The sequence below is a fragment of the Lampetra planeri genome, chromosome 11, assembly GCF_965212315.1.
Source record: "Lampetra planeri chromosome 11, kcLamPlan1.2.h2, whole genome shotgun sequence".
Taxonomy (NCBI): domain Eukaryota; kingdom Metazoa; phylum Chordata; class Hyperoartia; order Petromyzontiformes; family Petromyzontidae; genus Lampetra; species Lampetra planeri.
Window position 1 is genome coordinate 5,739,898 of NC_136117.1, and position 19,947 is coordinate 5,759,844.

General features: G+C 45.4%; 1 protein-coding gene across 1 annotated transcript in view; it reads right to left on the reverse strand.

Annotated features, from left to right (window-relative positions):
* Positions 1–19,114, reverse strand: part of LOC144721228 (neuronal cell adhesion molecule-like) — a 267,471-nt gene extending 248,357 nt beyond the window's left edge. The window contains exon 1 of the mRNA XM_078598675.1: positions 19,007–19,114. The gene's annotated coding sequence lies outside the window, so the exon portion shown is untranslated. The remainder of the gene's footprint in view (positions 1–19,006) is intronic.
* Between the last annotated feature and the right edge of the window lie 833 nt (positions 19,115–19,947).

Consider the following 19,947-nt stretch of genomic DNA (forward strand, 5'->3'; position numbering starts at 1 on the left):
ACACTTCCAGTATAGAGCACAGAGTTACAAAATTACTCTGGAGAGCGTCTCAAAGCAACCTTTGCAATCGTACTTTCACAGTGTTCACAGCCCCATTTTTACAGAGTTCATCGGGCAAGCCATTACCGGTGCCGCTGTAGAAATCATCGCCGGATTACAGCTCGCGGCTTAGCTCCCCAATTGCGCCCACATGCAATTTTTGTCGCAATGCCTCGGTAAATGTGTTTGTTTTGCATCGGTGGCTGAGTACTGCCCGTTAATGGATGAACAGTTTAAAGGACGAACGGGCAGGCCAATCGAGTTCAGAACATTGTTGTTGTTATTGCTGCTGCTGCTGCTGTGAGCACAGTGGTGGTGCCTTACTGCCCCACTGCCATGCGCAAAAACCCGCACGGCTCTGAATGGGGGAGGAATACTTAAGTTACCAAACAGAACACTGCGCACGGATGATGTGGGCTTCCCGCATAAGCCGCGTGAGTAGGATTAAGCCCAAGCAAGTTTTGATTTGAGAGTCCTTGGCTTAAAACATTCGCGGCATCACCCTCACTTGGGGTTTTGTCGCAGTGGTCCAGGTGATTTACCTCCCCATGGTCAACAGAGTTCCAATAAGATGACTCTGTTGCTGGTTTGCCATTGCGCTTCGCTTATTATCTCCGTGGCCTCCATCAAATTTAATGTCACGGATTGAGTCACGAATGGCATTGATTGTAAATTGCATTTTATAATTCTAGTACATTTTTGCGTGCGATTTATTTAATTATATATGGTGTCTTTTCCTTGGCAAATTTGCTTGATATTATGTATTAGTTTTACTGTTGGAGCCTGTTTTAAGTGGCATTATTGGTTTCTAAGAACATGCAATTGCAATTGTGTTTTGGACGTTCACAATTGAAACTCGCTTGAGATTAAATTCTCATCAAAACACATAATTGTGATCTGCCAATAATAACATATTGTATTGGATTGTTAAAATATATTGCAACTATATTTTTTCAATTACAATGTGCAGCTGTTCAATATGTTTATTTATATGTGTCTTGCAAATGTACTCATTTTTTAACCGTGAAAACTTTGCAATACATAAACAGGTATATGTCATTCACATTCGATCCTTTATGTCTCAGCACTTGAATTTTAGGTGAAATTTGACTCATTTATATGTTGCCCCAGTTCACTGTGACAGGAGATAATTTGTACTAAAGGACTTTCACCTGCTCGGTTTCAGCCACCAAGCAAAGACCCATTGATTTATGAAATGACGGATTGATTCCAATATTTGTTTCTACCCAGGGAAATTGCCACGTTCCAATTTAGTCTAAAATTAGGCAATAATTGATAAACCTTAAACTGAATGAATAGTCCAGTGGTCAGCGTGATCAAAGCTAAAACAGTTTGCATAGCATCAACAGTTCGATTCCTATACAACCAGCTGATAACATCCTTGGGGGGATTAGCAAAATCACCATCTGCTGCAGCAGTAGACATTGAGGGCCCTGTGGCATCATTCACATCAGAAGAGTGAACCATTGTGTGCCGGTTTTCAAAGCTCAGTGTTGCACCGAACAATCGTTTCCCATTAAGCATTACGTGAATTGAACTGAAGATGTCGTTGAATGTGTTATGGGTGGTCTACTACTCCTAATTGCTGATAACCCCCCCCCCCCCGGCGTTTAGCTGCATTCATGTCTGTGGAATCGTATCAATATTCAGCAAATATCATCACAACAATCGGTTAATTAGGATTTGTGTCCATATATATAAATTCATAAGTAATGGATAGTCCTTTGTATATCTGCTGCTTGATTAAAGCTTCCCCGTGCCCCGTGTCAGTTAAGGGGGCTGTTTAACCATACTTCACTGCGCTGGTCAGTATAGGTTGGGGAAGGGTGGGGACCCAAGACTGGTGCAGATATCGCTCGCCACCGATGCCAGCCCTGGATAGGAATTTAAATCAGGTGTCTATGATCACGGTGCAATGCATTAACACTGTGTCACCGCTGCATTAATTTTCAAAGGCTAAAATTTGCGTCGGCTTCATGGAAACAACAGAGGCATTCCGAGATGAAATCTCAAAAAATCGGCTTTTCTCAACGTGACATTAATTGCACCTATAATTCTGGATGCCTTTCATATCTTCACAGGAACAACAAATACAAAAAAATCTAATTAAATTTACATCATATATGAAAGACATTTGCCCATTTTGGTGAAATATAAAATCTCACAAATATGCAAAGTTGTGATCGAACCTACCACGGATGTTCTACAGTCTCATGGCAACTGACTATCCACAAAATGAAACCATAGTTTTCCATGTGAATAGAAATGTCAATATTTTGACAACGCTCATTAACTACCAGACCTGGCGTTATAAATGTGGCGTAAAACTGTATGAATAAATGTTATTTGGTTTCTTCGCATTTTTTTTGGGGGGGGGGGGGGCATTAAAATCTAAACATATCAAAGCCGAGACTGTCTCTCTTTGGCACAAGTGTAGTGGGTTCGCTTGAGAGACACACAAATTCAGGAGGCAACATGTTTATTCTACGACCACAACGAGGTAACTACATAACTGGTAACCACCACGGGGTAACTATATAAACGGGTCAGGTCAGTCGGCATACTGCCTGACCCATGATGCCAAGCACGAAGACCGGAGACCGAGGAAAAGACGTAGCACAGCGGGTTCCATTCCACCAGACAGCCCCGATGGGACCCCGGGACCTCCCTTTTATGCCCCCCAGCGTGGCCTGGCTCCGCCCTCGGCCACGTCCCCTTCTGGAACTTCCCAGAAGATTCTGGGCCATACACCACGTGTCCCTTCTGTCACCTTTGACCCACATCCTTACCTTGTCCTATTACGTGCCCTTGCCAGCCAATCGAGCTACTACGTCCTCAAATGCCCCCTACTCTGCCAGCCCCCAGAACCATGCTCCCCTAGAGACCTCCTCCATGAGATCGTGTACTCTGTTGGCAGAGGGCTACTATATACGCAATTCCTCTCTCTGTCAGTAGATGGCTCTAAGTGCTGTAGTGACCCATTTATATGTCACTACACAAGTATGAAGTTAGCAGGCATATATTTCAACTTGTGGGTGATCGCTGGTCACATTTTGTCCTCTTCCCCCCAGGTTTTCAAAACCTTTGAAGTATGGCTCCAATATTACATTAAAAACAGACTTACGTAGGGTAATATTGTGTACTGCACGAGAGGCATGGTATATAAAATAATAGATGATGATAACGTTGTGCCTCCGAAAAAATTAGAACGATAGCAATCATAGCCTTTCATAAAAAGACATTCAATATTCTCCATTTGACGTGCTTGACAAATAAAGAAGGAAACAAGCCAGTGGTTAACCACGTACGTGATCATTTGCCACACTACCTATCTCACACAGTGTATATGCTACATACACTACAATGCAAGCACATGAATAACTCATTTTTTATAACTAAATAGAATAAGATACGATACATTCACAATGAACAAGTGGGCCACCGATTCATAATTTGACACCAGTGTGTTGTAGAGCCAGGCCACAACATTTACAAACTGAGTACACCCCGCACAGAAATCTTCTCTTATAAAGACACCCATTCATCGAACTAAGAAAGTGTCAGATGGTGACAGTCTGAGAAGTGAAATTCAACATGTTAAAGAAGCGCTGCAACTGAACGGTTACAATGATGCACAAATCAACATGGCATTGAATACCAAAACCAAATCAAATAACAAGGGCATTGAAACTGCCCAAGTAATTAAAACGATAAAAATACCATACATTGCGGGAGTAACTGATAAACTAGCCAGATGTTTGGAAAAACAAAACATCCGAGTCAGATTTGTCATGGTACATAAAATACAGAATTTTATATCTGGTACAAAAGATGTATTACCGAAGCTATCAACAGAAGGTGTGTACAGGATTAACTGCACGTGTGGTAAATGTTATGTTGGGCAAACAGGACGAATGATCAGCACGAGACTAAAAGAACATCAGAGAAATATAAAAAAAATCCCAAATGCAACTGTCAGCAGTAGCAGAACACGCGTGCCAACAAGGACACTCAATTGATTTTGATAATGTTGAAGTTTTGTGCAAAACTAGCTACTACTGGCCAAGACTAATTAGATAATCTATCGAAATTGAAAGAAAACTAAATAACGTTAACTGTTCGGATAGCTACCGTCTTAGTGCTGCGTGGAAGCGAATAATCAAATAATGCATTATTTAAATGAACGCCTACAAAGGGCAGCGTACTTCAATAGCGATTACCGTTGGTATGTCTATTTTAATAAAACACAATAGACAGGAAGGACAAGTTCAAAGGGCTGGCATAATACACATGCATAATGTACGTTGCCTCAGTAATCCCCCCCCCCCCACATTGTGCAAGAGTGAAGACTTCTCCACAAATCTGGCTGTCGCCTGATGAAGCTAGTTGTAATAACTGGCGAAACGTCGTACTTAGTTTGTAAATGTTGTGGCTTGGCTCTCCAAGACACCGGTGTGCTGTACTAGTACACTACACTATACACTACACGATACAGTACACTACTATACACTACACTATATACTACACTAGTGCTGCAATAGTGACGAATTTGCATGTTCTGTTTATGTGACATCCCTTACTAGTTGGCTGTGTCGGGTGGTGGCGGGTTTTATCAACACATTTATATATTTACGCGATCTAACCCAAAAAACCTCTATTATGGAGTTTTATTAATAGTTTATCAAAAATGTTTGCTTCATGGCCTCTTGTTCCTCCACCATCTGAGTGTTGTAATAAAGTTATATATAACTAAGAGTTATACAATACTATGAAACTTTATACACATATCGGAGTATTAAAAAAAAACCTAGAACGTGTTTGAATTGGATGAGTTTTTTGTACTTGTGTAATGACAGTAGAGTCATCCTCCAGTGTGAGTGGACTAGTGGCCACGGGAGGTAATGAGAGGGGAGTCAGCCTGCAGCACGAATGGACTAGTGGCCACGGGAGGTAATGATAGGGGAGTCCGCCTGCAGCACGAATGGACTAGTGGCCACGGGAGGTAATGATAGGGGAGTCAGCCTGCAGCGCGAATGGACTGGTGGCTACAGGGATGATCGAGAATAGGAGCGTGGCCAGGTGACGGAAGAGGACAGTGGAGGCTGCTGTATTTGAACAACACTTGCAAAAACGTAGGGTACCTGCCAACAATGTTCCCCCGTTTCAAAAATTGCCACATTCTATTTGCGATCGTGAAACACGCTCACGTAATTATATCTGGGAAAATGTGTCCCATATCGCCTCACATTGTTGGTTAAATATCCACTAATCTGTCTATAAACATATATCTCCCGATGTGGCTCTTTTCCATCTGGCGCTATATAACCCTAGAAAAGTTCTGGCATTCGGGAATACATTCTCAACTGTAATTTGTTTTAAACATTGCATTCCTCAAATTGTTCAAACGGGTACAATTTGCTCGTGAATTATTCATTCAAATGTTGTACTAAAGCCAAAAACCTGCAATATGGTAACAAACAATGGCAGCCAGGATTATAATAAATAGGTAGAGCAAGCCACAAGTGCACACACACCCTACCTCCCAAAAACGTTTTAAGTTTGGGAATACAAGCACCGTATCTTATCAGGGCAGCATATGCAATCTCAAAAACACATTCTACCCAGAAAGAAAGAGATTTGCTTACATTCTGCTGCAGCATTAAATTACACACGTGGATGCACAAGACCGGTTTGACTCAATAAGGCGCGTGTGCGAGCAGCATGCTTATTAAGTACCCACAGGGTGGCACATACGGACATGTGCAATGGTGCAACAGAGTCATAATGACAGTGGTGCCTTCATAACGCCGCACATTATCCAGTTGCATGGGATTTCTGTTATCCGCAAATCTCAGGCAAGGGGTGGGGGGGGGGCGCTTATATCTACATAAAGAGGACATGCCCTGGAATATTTATGAAGAATCATGGTTATCCATAAATATTATTATCTGTGAGCCCATGTCTCCACATCATATAAGAATAGTTCCACTACACATACATTTGTAGTCTTTCCAGCATGTCCAGTGGCAGCACGCTAACAGCACCAGGGCAAATTCTCTGTTAAAGTTTCTACAGGGGATAATTGTCTTTGTTTATATCTCTGAAAAATAAGCGTAAGTACGTGAACCCGTGATGATCAGTTTGTTACATATCAAATGAGTGTTCACCTGTTAATTGAAAATCTAACCAACCAAACAACAATTTAAATTAAAGGGCCACCAACAGAGAATAGAACCATAAAAATATAATTTGAGCAGGATAACATTCAATTTTGACTATACAGCATCTGAAAAATCACAACACTGCTGTTAATCTTGGCCAATACCACAGCAAGGGCATGTGCCCATCGTTTCATACATATGGGGCCACCGGATGTTCTTGCCTCTGGCAGCCAGCTTCACTATGAATTATTATATTGCTTCTGTAGGCAAGCTGTCTGCGTAGCCTTCCAAATAAATGCATGTGACGATTACCCATGCGCAACTATACAAACACGCTGGCGAAAATATAAACAAAACGATGACTGATGTGCATTGTGCTTTCTGCGCCTCGCTCCATTGTTCTATCTGGAAATAATTCGTTGAAAGCCTTAGTGGCAAAACATGCACCATGTTGGGCTGGATTAGTCATTATATATTTCCCCAGCCCACCAACATCACCAAGTGCCTCCCTCTTTGTGTGGTGGCTTGAAATTCGGTCTGATTTAGATGCTTCATTTGTCCACATTGTATAGACACGTTTTGTTACAAGCTTGATGATTGTATTGGGATTTTTTTCGGCAGTGTGTTATCATTTTCCAGAACGACTGCAGATCACATTTATTTGTACATTTGTTATTTGTGCCATCCTTGCAGTGCAATGCGATCGTAAATGTGCTTTGTTTCATTGACGTAGTCTGCAGTGGTTCTGCAAGAGGGGAGAGTGTTACTATGGGTAATCCCAAGCGAGTAACTTGCTGGTAAATGGAAAAAAGAGGCACATTTGGCCCGGCTCTGTCTCCAGCTCCTCTGCTTTACTGGACATCTGTGAAAAGAGCTTCATAGCTCGTCGGATTCCTCCATTCTGAAAACGTTCGATTCTGGATTCTGGATGGCATAACCAGCACAATGTCCCCCCAGTTCTGATGTTTTACATAAAGCACTCGGCACTCATTTTAAGGTGGAGTTGAATGTAAGGGAGGCTCAAGATCTGTTCGGTTCATATATCCCTCACTACCGATGTTAGCCACGGCTGGGATTCAAACTCAGATGTTTGCCAGAATCATAGTGCAATGAGCGAACCACTGGACCATCATTCCCCACAACAAACACACACCCGTATGTACACGGGTGTGTGTTAGATATATATCTAAGTGCTTTGCTACCATAGTCTAACAAGTGTACAGAGACACGGACTCTGGAGATTTACTAAGCCATCCTTTGTTTCAATGCAAATTAGCAGCTCCCACAATCCATTCCTTCTTTGTCCCTTTAACCAGCACCCACCACTTACTCCCATTACTCTCATCTACCATGCTAAAGCCACCTGAGTCAATCTATCTCTGTCATCTATCTCTTCCTTGCCTGAACGTGTCTCTATCCCCCCACCCCACCGTCGCTCTCTTCTCTTTACACTGCCTGCACCTTTGACTGGCAGTAGCTGACTAGGGGGCAGCCCCAGTGCTGACGTGAGGAGATTGCCCAGAGGTCCCCTTGTGCACAGCGGAAAGGCATCGTGGAGACAAGTCAGCTCATCGTCCGCGCGCCTGGTCAGCCCAGCCCTCACAGCACCCGCTCCCATGAGCGTGCATCTGTATATATGTAAAGATCTGGACACATTCCCATCAGTGAGCTCCTCCGGTAGTCAAGGTTGTGTTGGCTGGATCATGTACCCCCGCATGCCCAGCCACCACATGCCCAAGCAGCTTATGTTTGGCTGGATAGTGTGGGCTAAACGGGCGCGGCACGGGTTGGTGAAGAGATGGATTGACGCGGTACTGGAGGATGCGGAGCTGAGTGGATTTGCCGAAGACTGGTACCACCGATGTCAAGATTGGCCTCTATGGAGGAGGCTCGTGAAGGACACTACTGGGCAGTTGGACACAGTCGCCCTCCAACAACAACGGAGGGCAGAGGAGCAACATTTACAACAACGAGTGGAGCACCGGGCGGCAAAAATGCAGCAAGTTGGCGCAGTAGGGGGCACAGGTGGTGGTCCATCTGCCAGTCATCTCAGTCAGTCAACTCACAACACCTGGGTCTGTTCCGTGACCTCCTGTCACCAGTTAGCCTTCCACACTTCAATTGATGGCCTTAAAGTGGATCTAGCCTGGCACGAATGCTGTTGTGATGTCACCACCACATGGTGGCAAATGGAGGCTGTTAATTTTGTTGTTGTAGGGATATGCTCCTGATTTTTTTTATGACTCTGAAAAATACCTATAATTTCTTAATATGACATTTCGGAAGATTAAAAAGAAGATTGGTTTCCGGTTATTTGGGACAGGGAAGTTGACGCCATGAATAAGGTGCGACTTTGCGATTTTCCTGCAAAAATATGTCGTCACATTATGTCGAGTGACGTATATTTCTGTAATCCCGAAGACATCAATACTGTACGCAACATCACGTAAATGATCCAAATGTCTGAAAAATATTCTACATTTTCTTTAAAAATTCTAAATGTTGGAATTAGAAATTCATCTCTGGTGTGGTGGATCTGTCAGTCACCGCAGTCTGTTAACCAATAACACCTGGGTTTGTTTTGAGACCTTCTACTGACAAGCCTCTACCACTCAATGCTGTCCCAAAGTCCACCTATCCTGGCACAAGCACAGTGGTTACGTCCTTGAACATTGGTGAATAAGTGGTCTTTGTTTGTGTGTGCAGAATCATGCTGTGGTTTTTCTTTTTTTATCACATTGTGAAATGCTGGTTGCCTGGGTTCGAATCGTGACCTTGAACAATATAATAGGCACCTTGTAACAGAACCTGACTTGGGCCTCCCCTAGGTTAACTTAACCTGACATTTGTATCTTAAGTTGTGCGACATCAACGTTCAGGAAACCAATGGGGAAGGGTGCCGTGCTGGCCACACTAAATACTCAATTGCCATACTGACCTTAATTAGTGCTTGCTAACAGCATTTGTATGTATGTATATTGGACTTATTTCGCACCGTACATAGCCAACCACGCTAATCAGAGGTGTGGGGGAAGGACAATAAACTAAACACAAAAAGCAGTTCAAAATTATTTAATTTTCAATCTACATTTAAAAGTACATAGCTGCAATTGATTTCTAATATAGGAAGGAAGAGCATTCCAGATGGCTGTAGAAGTGCATCTTCTGCGGCCGTCTGGAACGTATTGGCTTTTAAAGTAGCGTGTGCATGTGCTTGTGTGCATGTGTGTTTGGGGAAGTGGTAGTGTGGCGGTTAGCGCGTTGCGCTACGAACCTGGCCAACCGAGTTCGATTCCCGCTCATGGCCAACACCAGTGACAATTATCTGAACCGGTCCTGGACCTCCCCTAGGTCGACTCAGTCTCAAAATGAGTACCCGGTGCGATGTGTAAACATCGCCGCTAGGGAGACAAAGGCGGCCGGGCGTGGTGTTGGCCAACCACATCCTCTTGTGCCGTGCCGGCCTTTATTAGGTTCTCGCTAACAGCACTTGCCCCTACAGTCTGTTAAGGCTATACGGGGGATCTTTGTCTTTGTGTGTTTTCCCTTACAACACTGCCGTCATAAGCACTCTCCACATATTAAATTCCGAGACAAATTCATTCTCTATTTCTATTAAACCATTAGCATATTTTTTTTATGAAATCAATGCCAGAGATGTAACGAAATAAAAGACCATTGAAATATTTTCTTTGTAAGGGAGACAAAGCCAATTGTATTAAGGTAGGGATAGTTATTTTACACAAACCAAGGCATTCAGTAATTATTAAAGGCATTCAGTAATTATTAAAAATAAAACATATTTGAATACACATTTACACATATAAATATATTATTTAATACAGTGCTCTAGGTTATTGTGCATTTTAAATATCATAGATATTCCATATATGTTGTTCAATACATCAAGACGCATTAGTCAAATCTTCACGCCATTGTTATAAGGCCACGTAATTTTTCTTCAAGGCAATTAATCGAGACCTTAATATCATAGTTCAGCCGGAAAAATAGTGACACCACCCACAGTGCGGTGAAATACGGGAAGCTCAGTCTCTTCCAGGGTTTGGGTACTGTGCTATGAGCTGAGTGACACGAGTTCGATTCCTGGCTAAGGCTAATACCAGTGGCAAGTGTTCTCGGTATCAGTCCTAGGCGTACCCATTCTTCAACCCACAATAAACGTGTGCTGAATCGTGGTCAAACAACCTCCATGACTTACTCAACACAGTGAGGCGTCATCCAGCAGTGGATTTACAAAGGGCCACAAATCAATATATTCTCAGCTACCACCACCATCACCATTACCAAACATGGAATCGATTATTACCACCAAACAATGCCCCCGGACTCCTGATTACAAAAAAAAAACTGATATATAGTCCTGCATATGACCCAACCTTAAAACAAGGCTGCATTGTCCCATAAACTAAATGTACATTGACGACACTGCTGAATTAACACACACACCTTGTACAGCGTGGCACAACAACCTCCAAAATGAGTGTTGCACATCTTTGATATTCACAGCTCACAATCTCATAACACTATACATCGGCATAAGATGTTTCTGCAATGTGTTGTGCTAATTGTGATTCATATGCAATTTGCCAAGGTTGATTAATGACGACTGCTGTTATGCACAAACATCGCAAGACAAGTGTTGCTACTTCGTGGGAAACGAACGAATGTGATGGGCGGTCGTGGCTATGCACGCCTCTAATCCAGCACGGTGGAGGCAGCGAGGGGTGGTGGATCACGTACATTTTGTGAAACTCCCTTTTCATCTGGCGTCGAGTTGCCTGCCTGGCTTGCCAAAAAGTGGTAGAGCAAATGTGGACTCTGTTCCGTCTGTATGGGATAGAGTGTTTCCCCCTCGCATGCGTGCATTTTTTTCTGGGTGCTCTGGTTTCCTCCCGTATCTATAAATACTCCTCGTATGTACTGTATGTTGAACGTCTTTGATCCAGTACATAGCCAACCGTGCTAATCGGGGGTGCACAACCAAGTGTTGAAAACATCTTATTACATAGAGAACCAGAGAGCTTTGCAAGTGTTGGTGCCAGCTCATCACCTGGCTGTGTCTGTGGTTTCTCGCGGATCTGAGTCGTTCTCACTCCAGGAGAGTGAGTGAATGATGTGCGGTGCATTACAAGTTGAAATCATTATTATATTATGGTGGCATTGTGTATAGGTTTCAGCAACGTGCAGGCTTGCATCCTATATCAACAATTATAGTGTCCGAGATTTAGGTTGTAACGACATATTACCTTCGGGCGAGACGTGAATTTCTGAAAAAAGGACAGATAACCATGTATTTTTGGTGAGACATACATCCCTACTGGCAGATTATACATAATGTCAAAGTCAAAAAGTGTCTTCCTCCTTAAATGAGAGTGGAGCATTGGACCAACACTGCTGCTGATGATTCTGAGTAGTGGTGAGAATTCCACATTCGCATGTTAGGATCCGGTTTCTCTATCAAACAGCCGCCAATATTTTCCTACAGAGTGCAACTTATTTCATTGACCCCAGCAGAAACAATGGGCTGAATCGACCCATGACCAGGATTTCAACTCACATCCTTCGGATTGCGAACAACGCTCTATCCCACTGTACCACCTGGCCAACCTTCATTGAATATTTCCATTTAACGAGCATCATTTATCCTTCCAGGAAAATACTACCGAATCCTCGGACCCTTTTTCCAGATTATAAAGTCTGTGTCTGCTACAGTGCCACCTGGCAGGATTTGTTAATTTTGGGGCACGTACAATTTAATGCCTTCATTATTCCAGCACAAACACATTAGCGTTCAGCTTGAAGCGTTCAGCTTGCATTTCGCGCACCCACGCTCTCTCCTCCACCAATCACCATCTCCCTCCTTCCTCTCTCTCTCTCTCTCCCCTCTTTCTCTTCCCTGTGAATGCGATCGTGGTCCTCTAACACAGCGGCCACTTCAAAGCCTCTCGTCGGCCCCTTAACAACTCCACGCTGCCTGCTTCATGTAGTTCTGAAACGAAGCAACACACACCTGCAGCAGCTTGTGGGGATGAGAAGAAATATACAAATAAAACACACTTTGCACGCACGCACACACACACACATATAGCCTGCTTATTTAGTGTCATATACCATTGGAGCTAGCGCATTGGGCCAGCATCTATCTTCTTCTTTCATACCACCTACTGATGTACTGAAACAGGACATATGTAGGTGGTATGGCCAACATTGTGCCAGGCCACCTTTGTCTCTTCTAAGCTGAAGATTGCATACTGCACCAGGTACTCATTTTAAGGCCGAGTGGACCACTTGGAGGCACAGGTCACATCAGATACAATTTGCCAACTGACATTGCCCGTGGTTGGAACTCAAACCTAGTAAACTGGGACGTTAGGACGACGTGCGAACCAAACACAAGCCACTCGCTCCCACCGATGTTCATTGCACCAGGTACTCATTTAAGTCCAGGTCAGCCTTTCACACAGACAAGACAAAGATCCCCCGTATAGCCTTAACAGACTGTAGGGGCAAGTGCTGTTAGCGAGCACCGATGAAGGCCGGAACGGTACACGAACGAGGGGGTGGATGGCCAGCACCACGCCCGACCGCATTTGTCTCCCCAGTGGCGATGTTTACACACCGCACCAGGTACACACACAGACACACACGCACGTCTATACCCCCCGAAACCACCAGTGGTTTCCATTTGCACGGGCAGCTTCAAAGCCGTGCCGAGCTCAAGGCTCAACGTGTGCCGTCGTACAAGCGCTTAGCGGGGAGAGAAGCCGATCAGCGGCGGGGCTGCGACGCAATACGCGAGGAGGCTCTGCAGCGAGGCACGGTGGACGGGCAGACGGCGGGGGTCACGCCTCACTCTCGGGGTTTAACAACAAAAAAAACGACAGTCGTGAAGGCGGCTCTCGCAGGCGCACGTTACGAGTTCAGGGACGCGTCAGAAAAGACTCGAGGGCAAAGCGGGTCAAGAACTCACTCGCACGAGGGTGCGATATCCACCGTGGGCTGTACGTGACGGGTTTTTTTTTGTTTTTCAATCGCGTACCGCTCGTGCGCTCGGTATCGTGCCGCGAGTCGGAGAAATGTCCCTTTGGAGCTCACGCGCCGATCAGCACACCATCTCGCATCAGAGGCCAGGAAGGTGACATCACGGATTTACTTATGAAGTCACTTCAAAGGCCTCTTTAGGCAACACCTTTTATACAGCCTGCGAAGAGTGTCCATTGCACATCAGTGAAACCAAACGGTTTGTTACAGTGCCAGAATACACCGATTTAAGTGACATATCGATGTTAATACGACACTTGTTTTGTGCAGCCATTGGCAACACATCTAAGAGCATGAATTCACTGCTCTTGAGAACCGAGTATGCCCATGGTAGGAGCCTAGATTTGGAAGCCATGATCTCGGTAGCTCTGGCTCAATGCACGTGAACCACTGGTCCACTTATGTGCACAGTATATTATGGTGTATTACATTGACTGCTGTGGTGGCATGCTGATGTGAATTCACCAACCAAATTGTGTTGATGAGCAAATCATTTATTGATTCGCGCTACTGCAAGCCATGAGGTAGAGAGGAGGCCATTCCAGTAATTTTATACAATCATCAAAGCATATCATCACACTGGGGAGCGGTCTTGGAAAGAGGCGGTCCCCCACCCAGCGTGATGAGATTTAGAGGGACATAAGACAATTCTGCATAGATCTATGGGACCTATTTGCCAGTATCAAACATTCTGAAAAACAAAAGTGGTGCTACCATCTCTGGCAATAAAACAGGCGTTAAGATGCTCAAACACAAAATCGATAGCTTTTGCAAGGCATCAAGTCTGTATAAACCACACATGCTTTATTGCAATAAAGGGTAAAACCTATTCTTATTTTTCATCAGTTCTGCATATATTTGCGTTTACCCATTATGCTCAACAACAAGGCATTATGTCCGTCAATCCCAAAAGCTTGCTACACTAGAACGCCTGATTTAATCTCCTCAGTCGGAGCCCAGGACTCAAACCTAGAATCTCACCAAAGCGAGCTTAGTCTTTAGGTAATGAGCGACATCTCACGCGGCCCTCCACACACCCCGCCCTGCTTACGATGGTCTAACAGTTTCAAACCTTCTTTTGTTACAATTGCCCCCAATAACTGTAGTTTTAGTGCAAGGTTATCAATGATCAGGGTTCGGTTTCACACGTGAGTAGGTAAAATAAAAACCGAAGTAAAAATAAAACGTTTCCCAATTTACGACCATTATCAAAACAAACAGCAATAAAATCCTCAAGGAGACTGGTTCCAGGCGAAAGAATATAAATCGCAGAGACAGACACTATCGGCACTGGGGTTGTGGTGGCTGAACAAATCACAGTCAGTGTACCGTTAACCAGCTCCACATTAAGTTTACCGTTAACCAGCTCCACATTAAGTTTACCGTTAACCAGCTCCACAGTAAATGTACCGTTAACCAACTCCAGATTAAGTTTACCGTTAACCAGCTCCACATTAAGTTTACCGTTAACCAGCTCGTGGTGGTGAGTTGTTATCTCCCTCGCCTGATACACCGCAGGTTCGATCCCAACCCTGACGCCTGTTGTATATTTGGAGTGTGCATGTTCGCCCAGTGGTCGTGTGGATTTTTCTCGGGATTCCCCCAGTATTTCCCTCCGCATTTAGAAACGTGCGTTTCGAGTCTTTGGCTGCAATAAATGTCCACGTGATGAGCCACTTCGTTGAGCTGTCATTTGTGGTCACGCCGCTACTGAAAAACAGCTATACCTGGTAACATTTTAAAAAGATTAGTTTTGATTTAGTTTATCTTTATAGTTGTGAAAGAGGCAGGACGCTGTGCCCTCCAGCCCGCTCACCCAGACCACCTATTCCTGTTCACTTCGTGTGTGCCCTGAACAACTGCGAGTGGGCGACTGCAATTGGATTTAAAATCCAGTCCAACGGGAGACTCAATTGCAGAAACACAAAGAGCACTTAACTAATATGTCTGTACCCACCACCGAGTATGTATGTCACACGGCTAAATGTTAAGCTTCATTAATGAGAAAAAAGCATTAGAAGGAAGCTTCAAGCAAACTATAGTGGTGTCACTGTGAAGACATTTAGTTATCACTGCCATTTGTCGTGATTTCAAATGCTTTTGTGCATTAACAAAAATTGAATTCATGGTGAACAGCCCAACACACAGCCTGGCTATTTGTCTCCAAGAGATGCTTATCTTTGGTTCGTACCTTCCTAAGTTGTATTTTTGCACAGGAGTAACTAAACCACAACCTTATCTGTCCTATACAAAGAAACCGTAAACTCGGCAAAATGCACAATCATTTTCGCTGACTTTTGCATAAACGCAGAACAAACAGCAAGAGCAGACAGTTTTGTTCGTGGCATAAATGCCATGAATTAGATATCTTGTGATACGAGACATTAAAATACTAGTCCAGACGAGCACTGATTTATTTAAACAAAAAAGGAACAAAATTACGCCTAAATGTTATGACAATTCTGTAAAATACAAACTAAATTGGGGGTTTCCTTGCCTGCTAATGTAGCCATATCGAGAAAATATTCCACTCAATTGAAATGTCACAAAAAGACGTGGGAACTGAACGAACTTAAAAACAATTAGCCTCCTGATCTTACAAATAGATAATCGTTGCATCCCTGAAGATAGACGATTAAAAGTTATAATGTAATGCACGTAGCTGAACAAGTAAATATCAAACTAATGAATTAATCAAATGCCTTAATACAAATATGAACAATGGGACAGCGCACATAACAGCCCTGAGCCTGCGGTGGAAATTCCACATTATCAGGGTTTGCTACGTAATGAGCGAAAAAACTTCAACGTGCATACACACACCTCATTGGCTGGGGCCACATTTCAAATCAATAACCCTTGGACTCAGGCGAAACAATCTTTACTCGCAAATCCACACCTCCCACCGCGCCATTCCAGATGCCAAGAGGGCAGTGGCAGCGATGCCCCCAGCTCTGAGCAAATATCCGTGTTTGCTCCGAGTCCTTGAGCAGCAACGATGAGCTTGCTGCAAGCACTGTACATGGTGCGCAGAGGCGGGTGGGGGAGTCTGGGACCAAGACTCCCTTTGTTGTAGTTAAGTGGCGAGAGTGAACAATCCTCAAAGTGTGAGCAAGCTGGCCGTCTCTTGTCTCCCGACGACGAGCGGCACCTCAAAAGTGGAGAGCCAAAGAACGAAAGAGGACTCGGGCAGAGGCGACCAGGGAGGAGGGGGTGGTGGAGGAGGAGTTGTGGAAATGCATCCCAACGTCGGCGGGAGAAGGATCCTAGTTCAGCGGAGCGGCAGCGATGGGTAAAAAAAGGAACAAAATAGGAACCTCAAACAAAACTAAGGGGCGGCACTAAAGGTCACCGAACGCGTCTTTGTCCCAGAAGACACCAGTTTTATCTTCCCCTTTATTTCGCCGTTTTGTTCTCGTGGCCTGGGTGCAGTGGGATTGCTGGCGACACCTCATTGTGTGCTAACGGCCTGTGATGAACTGCACTAAAATCCCATGGGGTCCACAACCACATGCACACACCACTGCCTCCCCCCCCCCACCCAGAAGCAATTCTGCCTCTGCGACTCTGATCCGCGTGTCCGTGCAAACCCGAAACTCATCCCATGGCCTCTCCAGATGCAGATCTGCAATAATTTTATCCCAGCTCCTGGGCCATTTTAGACACATTCGCTCTGTAATGCATTATAACCGGCACATCGGCCCCCAGTGTCATTTACACTCACAGCGATGCCCGTTGCGTGCGTTCCCTACAGCAAAACTCAGCCTGCAATGCGGGAAACGGGGGTGTTAGGCGTGATCGCGCGCGCGCGCGCTCACGTGTGAATTCGCGGACACTGATTTACGCACGGTTACACTCCGGCTCCCATTAATGCCGATCAAGCAGTTAAATACATAAATAAAAACTCGCAAGTATGTATTCACCAAGGCGATGCTTCATGCAGACGCACCCACACGCATATATAGATAAAGATACCCCGTGTAGCCTTAACAGGCTGCAGGAGCAAGTGCTGTTAGCGAGCATCTATGAAGGCCGGCATGGCACAGGAAGGGTTGGGTGACCAGCACCACGCCGAGCCGCCTTTGTATCCCTCGTGGCGATGTTTACACATCGCACCAAGTACTCATTTGAGGCTGAGTCGACCTAGGAGAGGCCCAATACCGATTGAGATAATCGTCACCCGTGGGAATCGAACCCGTATCGCCGGGTTCATAGCGCAGTACATATATAAAAACAATACATGCATGCTACAATGTGCCATTTATAGTTTCAAGTTCAAGTTTGTTGCTTTTAACAAATGATAACTCAAGTGCCTCATTAGCAAGAGCCACCTGGGCATAATCTGCTCCGGCGGCGTTGTGTTTAGAGCGACCTGGGCTCGCAATTGGAATGTTTTGACTTGCGAGGTAAAAATCATGGACTTGGGTTGACTCGGCCCATCATTTATTTTGTGATTCATCAAATTACCACCACTTCGTGGGAAGTCACTGGTGGTCATTCAATGGTGAAATGGGCCTCTCTCGGGACATGGAGAACATGGAATTTCCTCCACAGGCTCCAATGCATTCAATAGAGATGAATGCTTCGTCATCATTCGCCCCTTGGAGATGAAATTGCTGCTTGTTGAATGCACGGTTAGTGAGCGCCTATTCAGGCATACCCAGCAGCACATGGTGAGGTGTGGGGCCATGCAAACATTGGCTTGCCCGAGCATTTCCCCAGTGTTAATACTGCAGCGCTGAAGCTGGCACTGCTTTTCTGGCTGAGTTGACCTAGAGGTGGTCCAGGCCAGGTGGCAATTGCAACTGGTATGTATGGCCAAGGATTTAACATGGGTTACTAAGATTGTAGCAGTAATCAATCCGCCACTGCTCTGCGTGCGCATGTGTATGCATGCGTGTGTCCAAACATACTGCGCACACCCGTGCCGCAATCTGCGCCCAGACAACCACAAACGTGGCATTGTTTGTGCCTGTGAACGATGCTCTTATTAACGCCAATGCTCGCTGTCCTCCCACAACGGGCTGACTTAGCAATCATCACACAAAACAAGTCACGCTACTCGTGTGCGGGTCCTGTGCTGCCATGGTTCAATTTACGAGCGTGCGCCGCGTGTTCAGCATACATCGGTGGCTCAGTGCCCGAGCCCGATTCTGCCGGTCGCAAAAAAATATTTGGAGGAGCGTTTAACAGTGCACTGCGATCCCAACGTGCACACACACACACAGGCACAATGATATTTCAAACGACAGCGTAAAACCCATCTGTCTATATCCTGTGACGTTTGTGCTATCGTGGGTGTGCATGCTGTCGTTTGATGTATATCCATCTTTTTTAAAGTGGCATGTGCTTATAATGTGTGCAAATAAAATGCCACGATTTAACAGAAATGCGCTCTTTGCAGGCAGGGCTGAACGAGGTTTTCTTTAACACATCACAGCATAAAGGCGAATATACTTTTTACGCATAACCAACACGCATACGCGACGTTTTAAAATAAAAAAAATTACCGCAGTTTCCCAATTGGGATCATCCTATTTGAAAGAAAAAAAAGGTCAAATTAATACCAGAGTCTCAAAAGAGAAAAACATAAATTGACATTGTCGCCTGTCTGTGTTTGTGTGTGCGCACGCAGGTGTATCTGTGCGTGCGTACGTGTTGGACACGTGCGTGTTGGACACGTGCGGGAGAAATCCACGTCGCCCACTCGCTCGCTCGCTCACCTGCTATTGAGTGAATGCCCAAGGCAGCACCGTCGGGGGAGAGGACAGCTCCAGCCACGTCTCCTGTGCTCCGAGAGCCGTGTGTGCAGCGCCCCTTCTTCTCTCCCCACACCGCATTGGCGATGCGTCTCACGACCACTCAGCACCCGGCCGACCCACGCGCGCGCGCACGCATTGGCTGTCTTCCTGCCCCCGGCTCGCACGAATCCACGCCCACCCAACTCCAGGCTGCCTCCACGCGATGCCCTTGCCCGTGTGTGCGCAACACCAAACACATAAACACAAAAGACAAAGATCCCCTTGTATAGCCTTAACAGACTGCTGGGGCAAGTGCTGTTCGCGAGCACCTATTAAGGTCGGCACGGCACACTAGGGGGGTGGATGACCAGCACCACGCCTGACCGCCTTTGTCTCCACGGTGGCGATGTTAATACACCGCACCAGGTACTCATTTTAGGCTGAGTCGACCTCGGTGAGGCTCAGGACTGGTTCGGATAATTGTCACTGGTGTTGAACTCGGGTCGTCGGATTCATAGTGCTGCGCTCTAACCGCTGTGCTACTGCTACACGCACATGCACCACACACAAAGACAAATATTCCCCGTATAGCCTTACCAGACTGTTGGGGCAAGTGTTGTTAGCGAGCACCTATGAAGGCCGGAACGGCACACGAGGGGGTTGGTGGCCAGCAACCACGCCCGGCCGCCTTTGTCTCCCTAGTGGCGATGTTTACGCACCACACCAGGTACTCAGTCGATGTAGGGGGGGCTCAGGACCGGTTTAGACAATCATCACTGGTATTGGCCGTGAGCGGGAATGGAACTCGGGTGGCCAGGTTCGTAGCGCAGCGCGCTAACCGCTACACTACCGCACCACACACATACACAGCTCTTGTCCAACACCACCCAACGTCGCCACTGCATGCATCACAGGTCAATTGT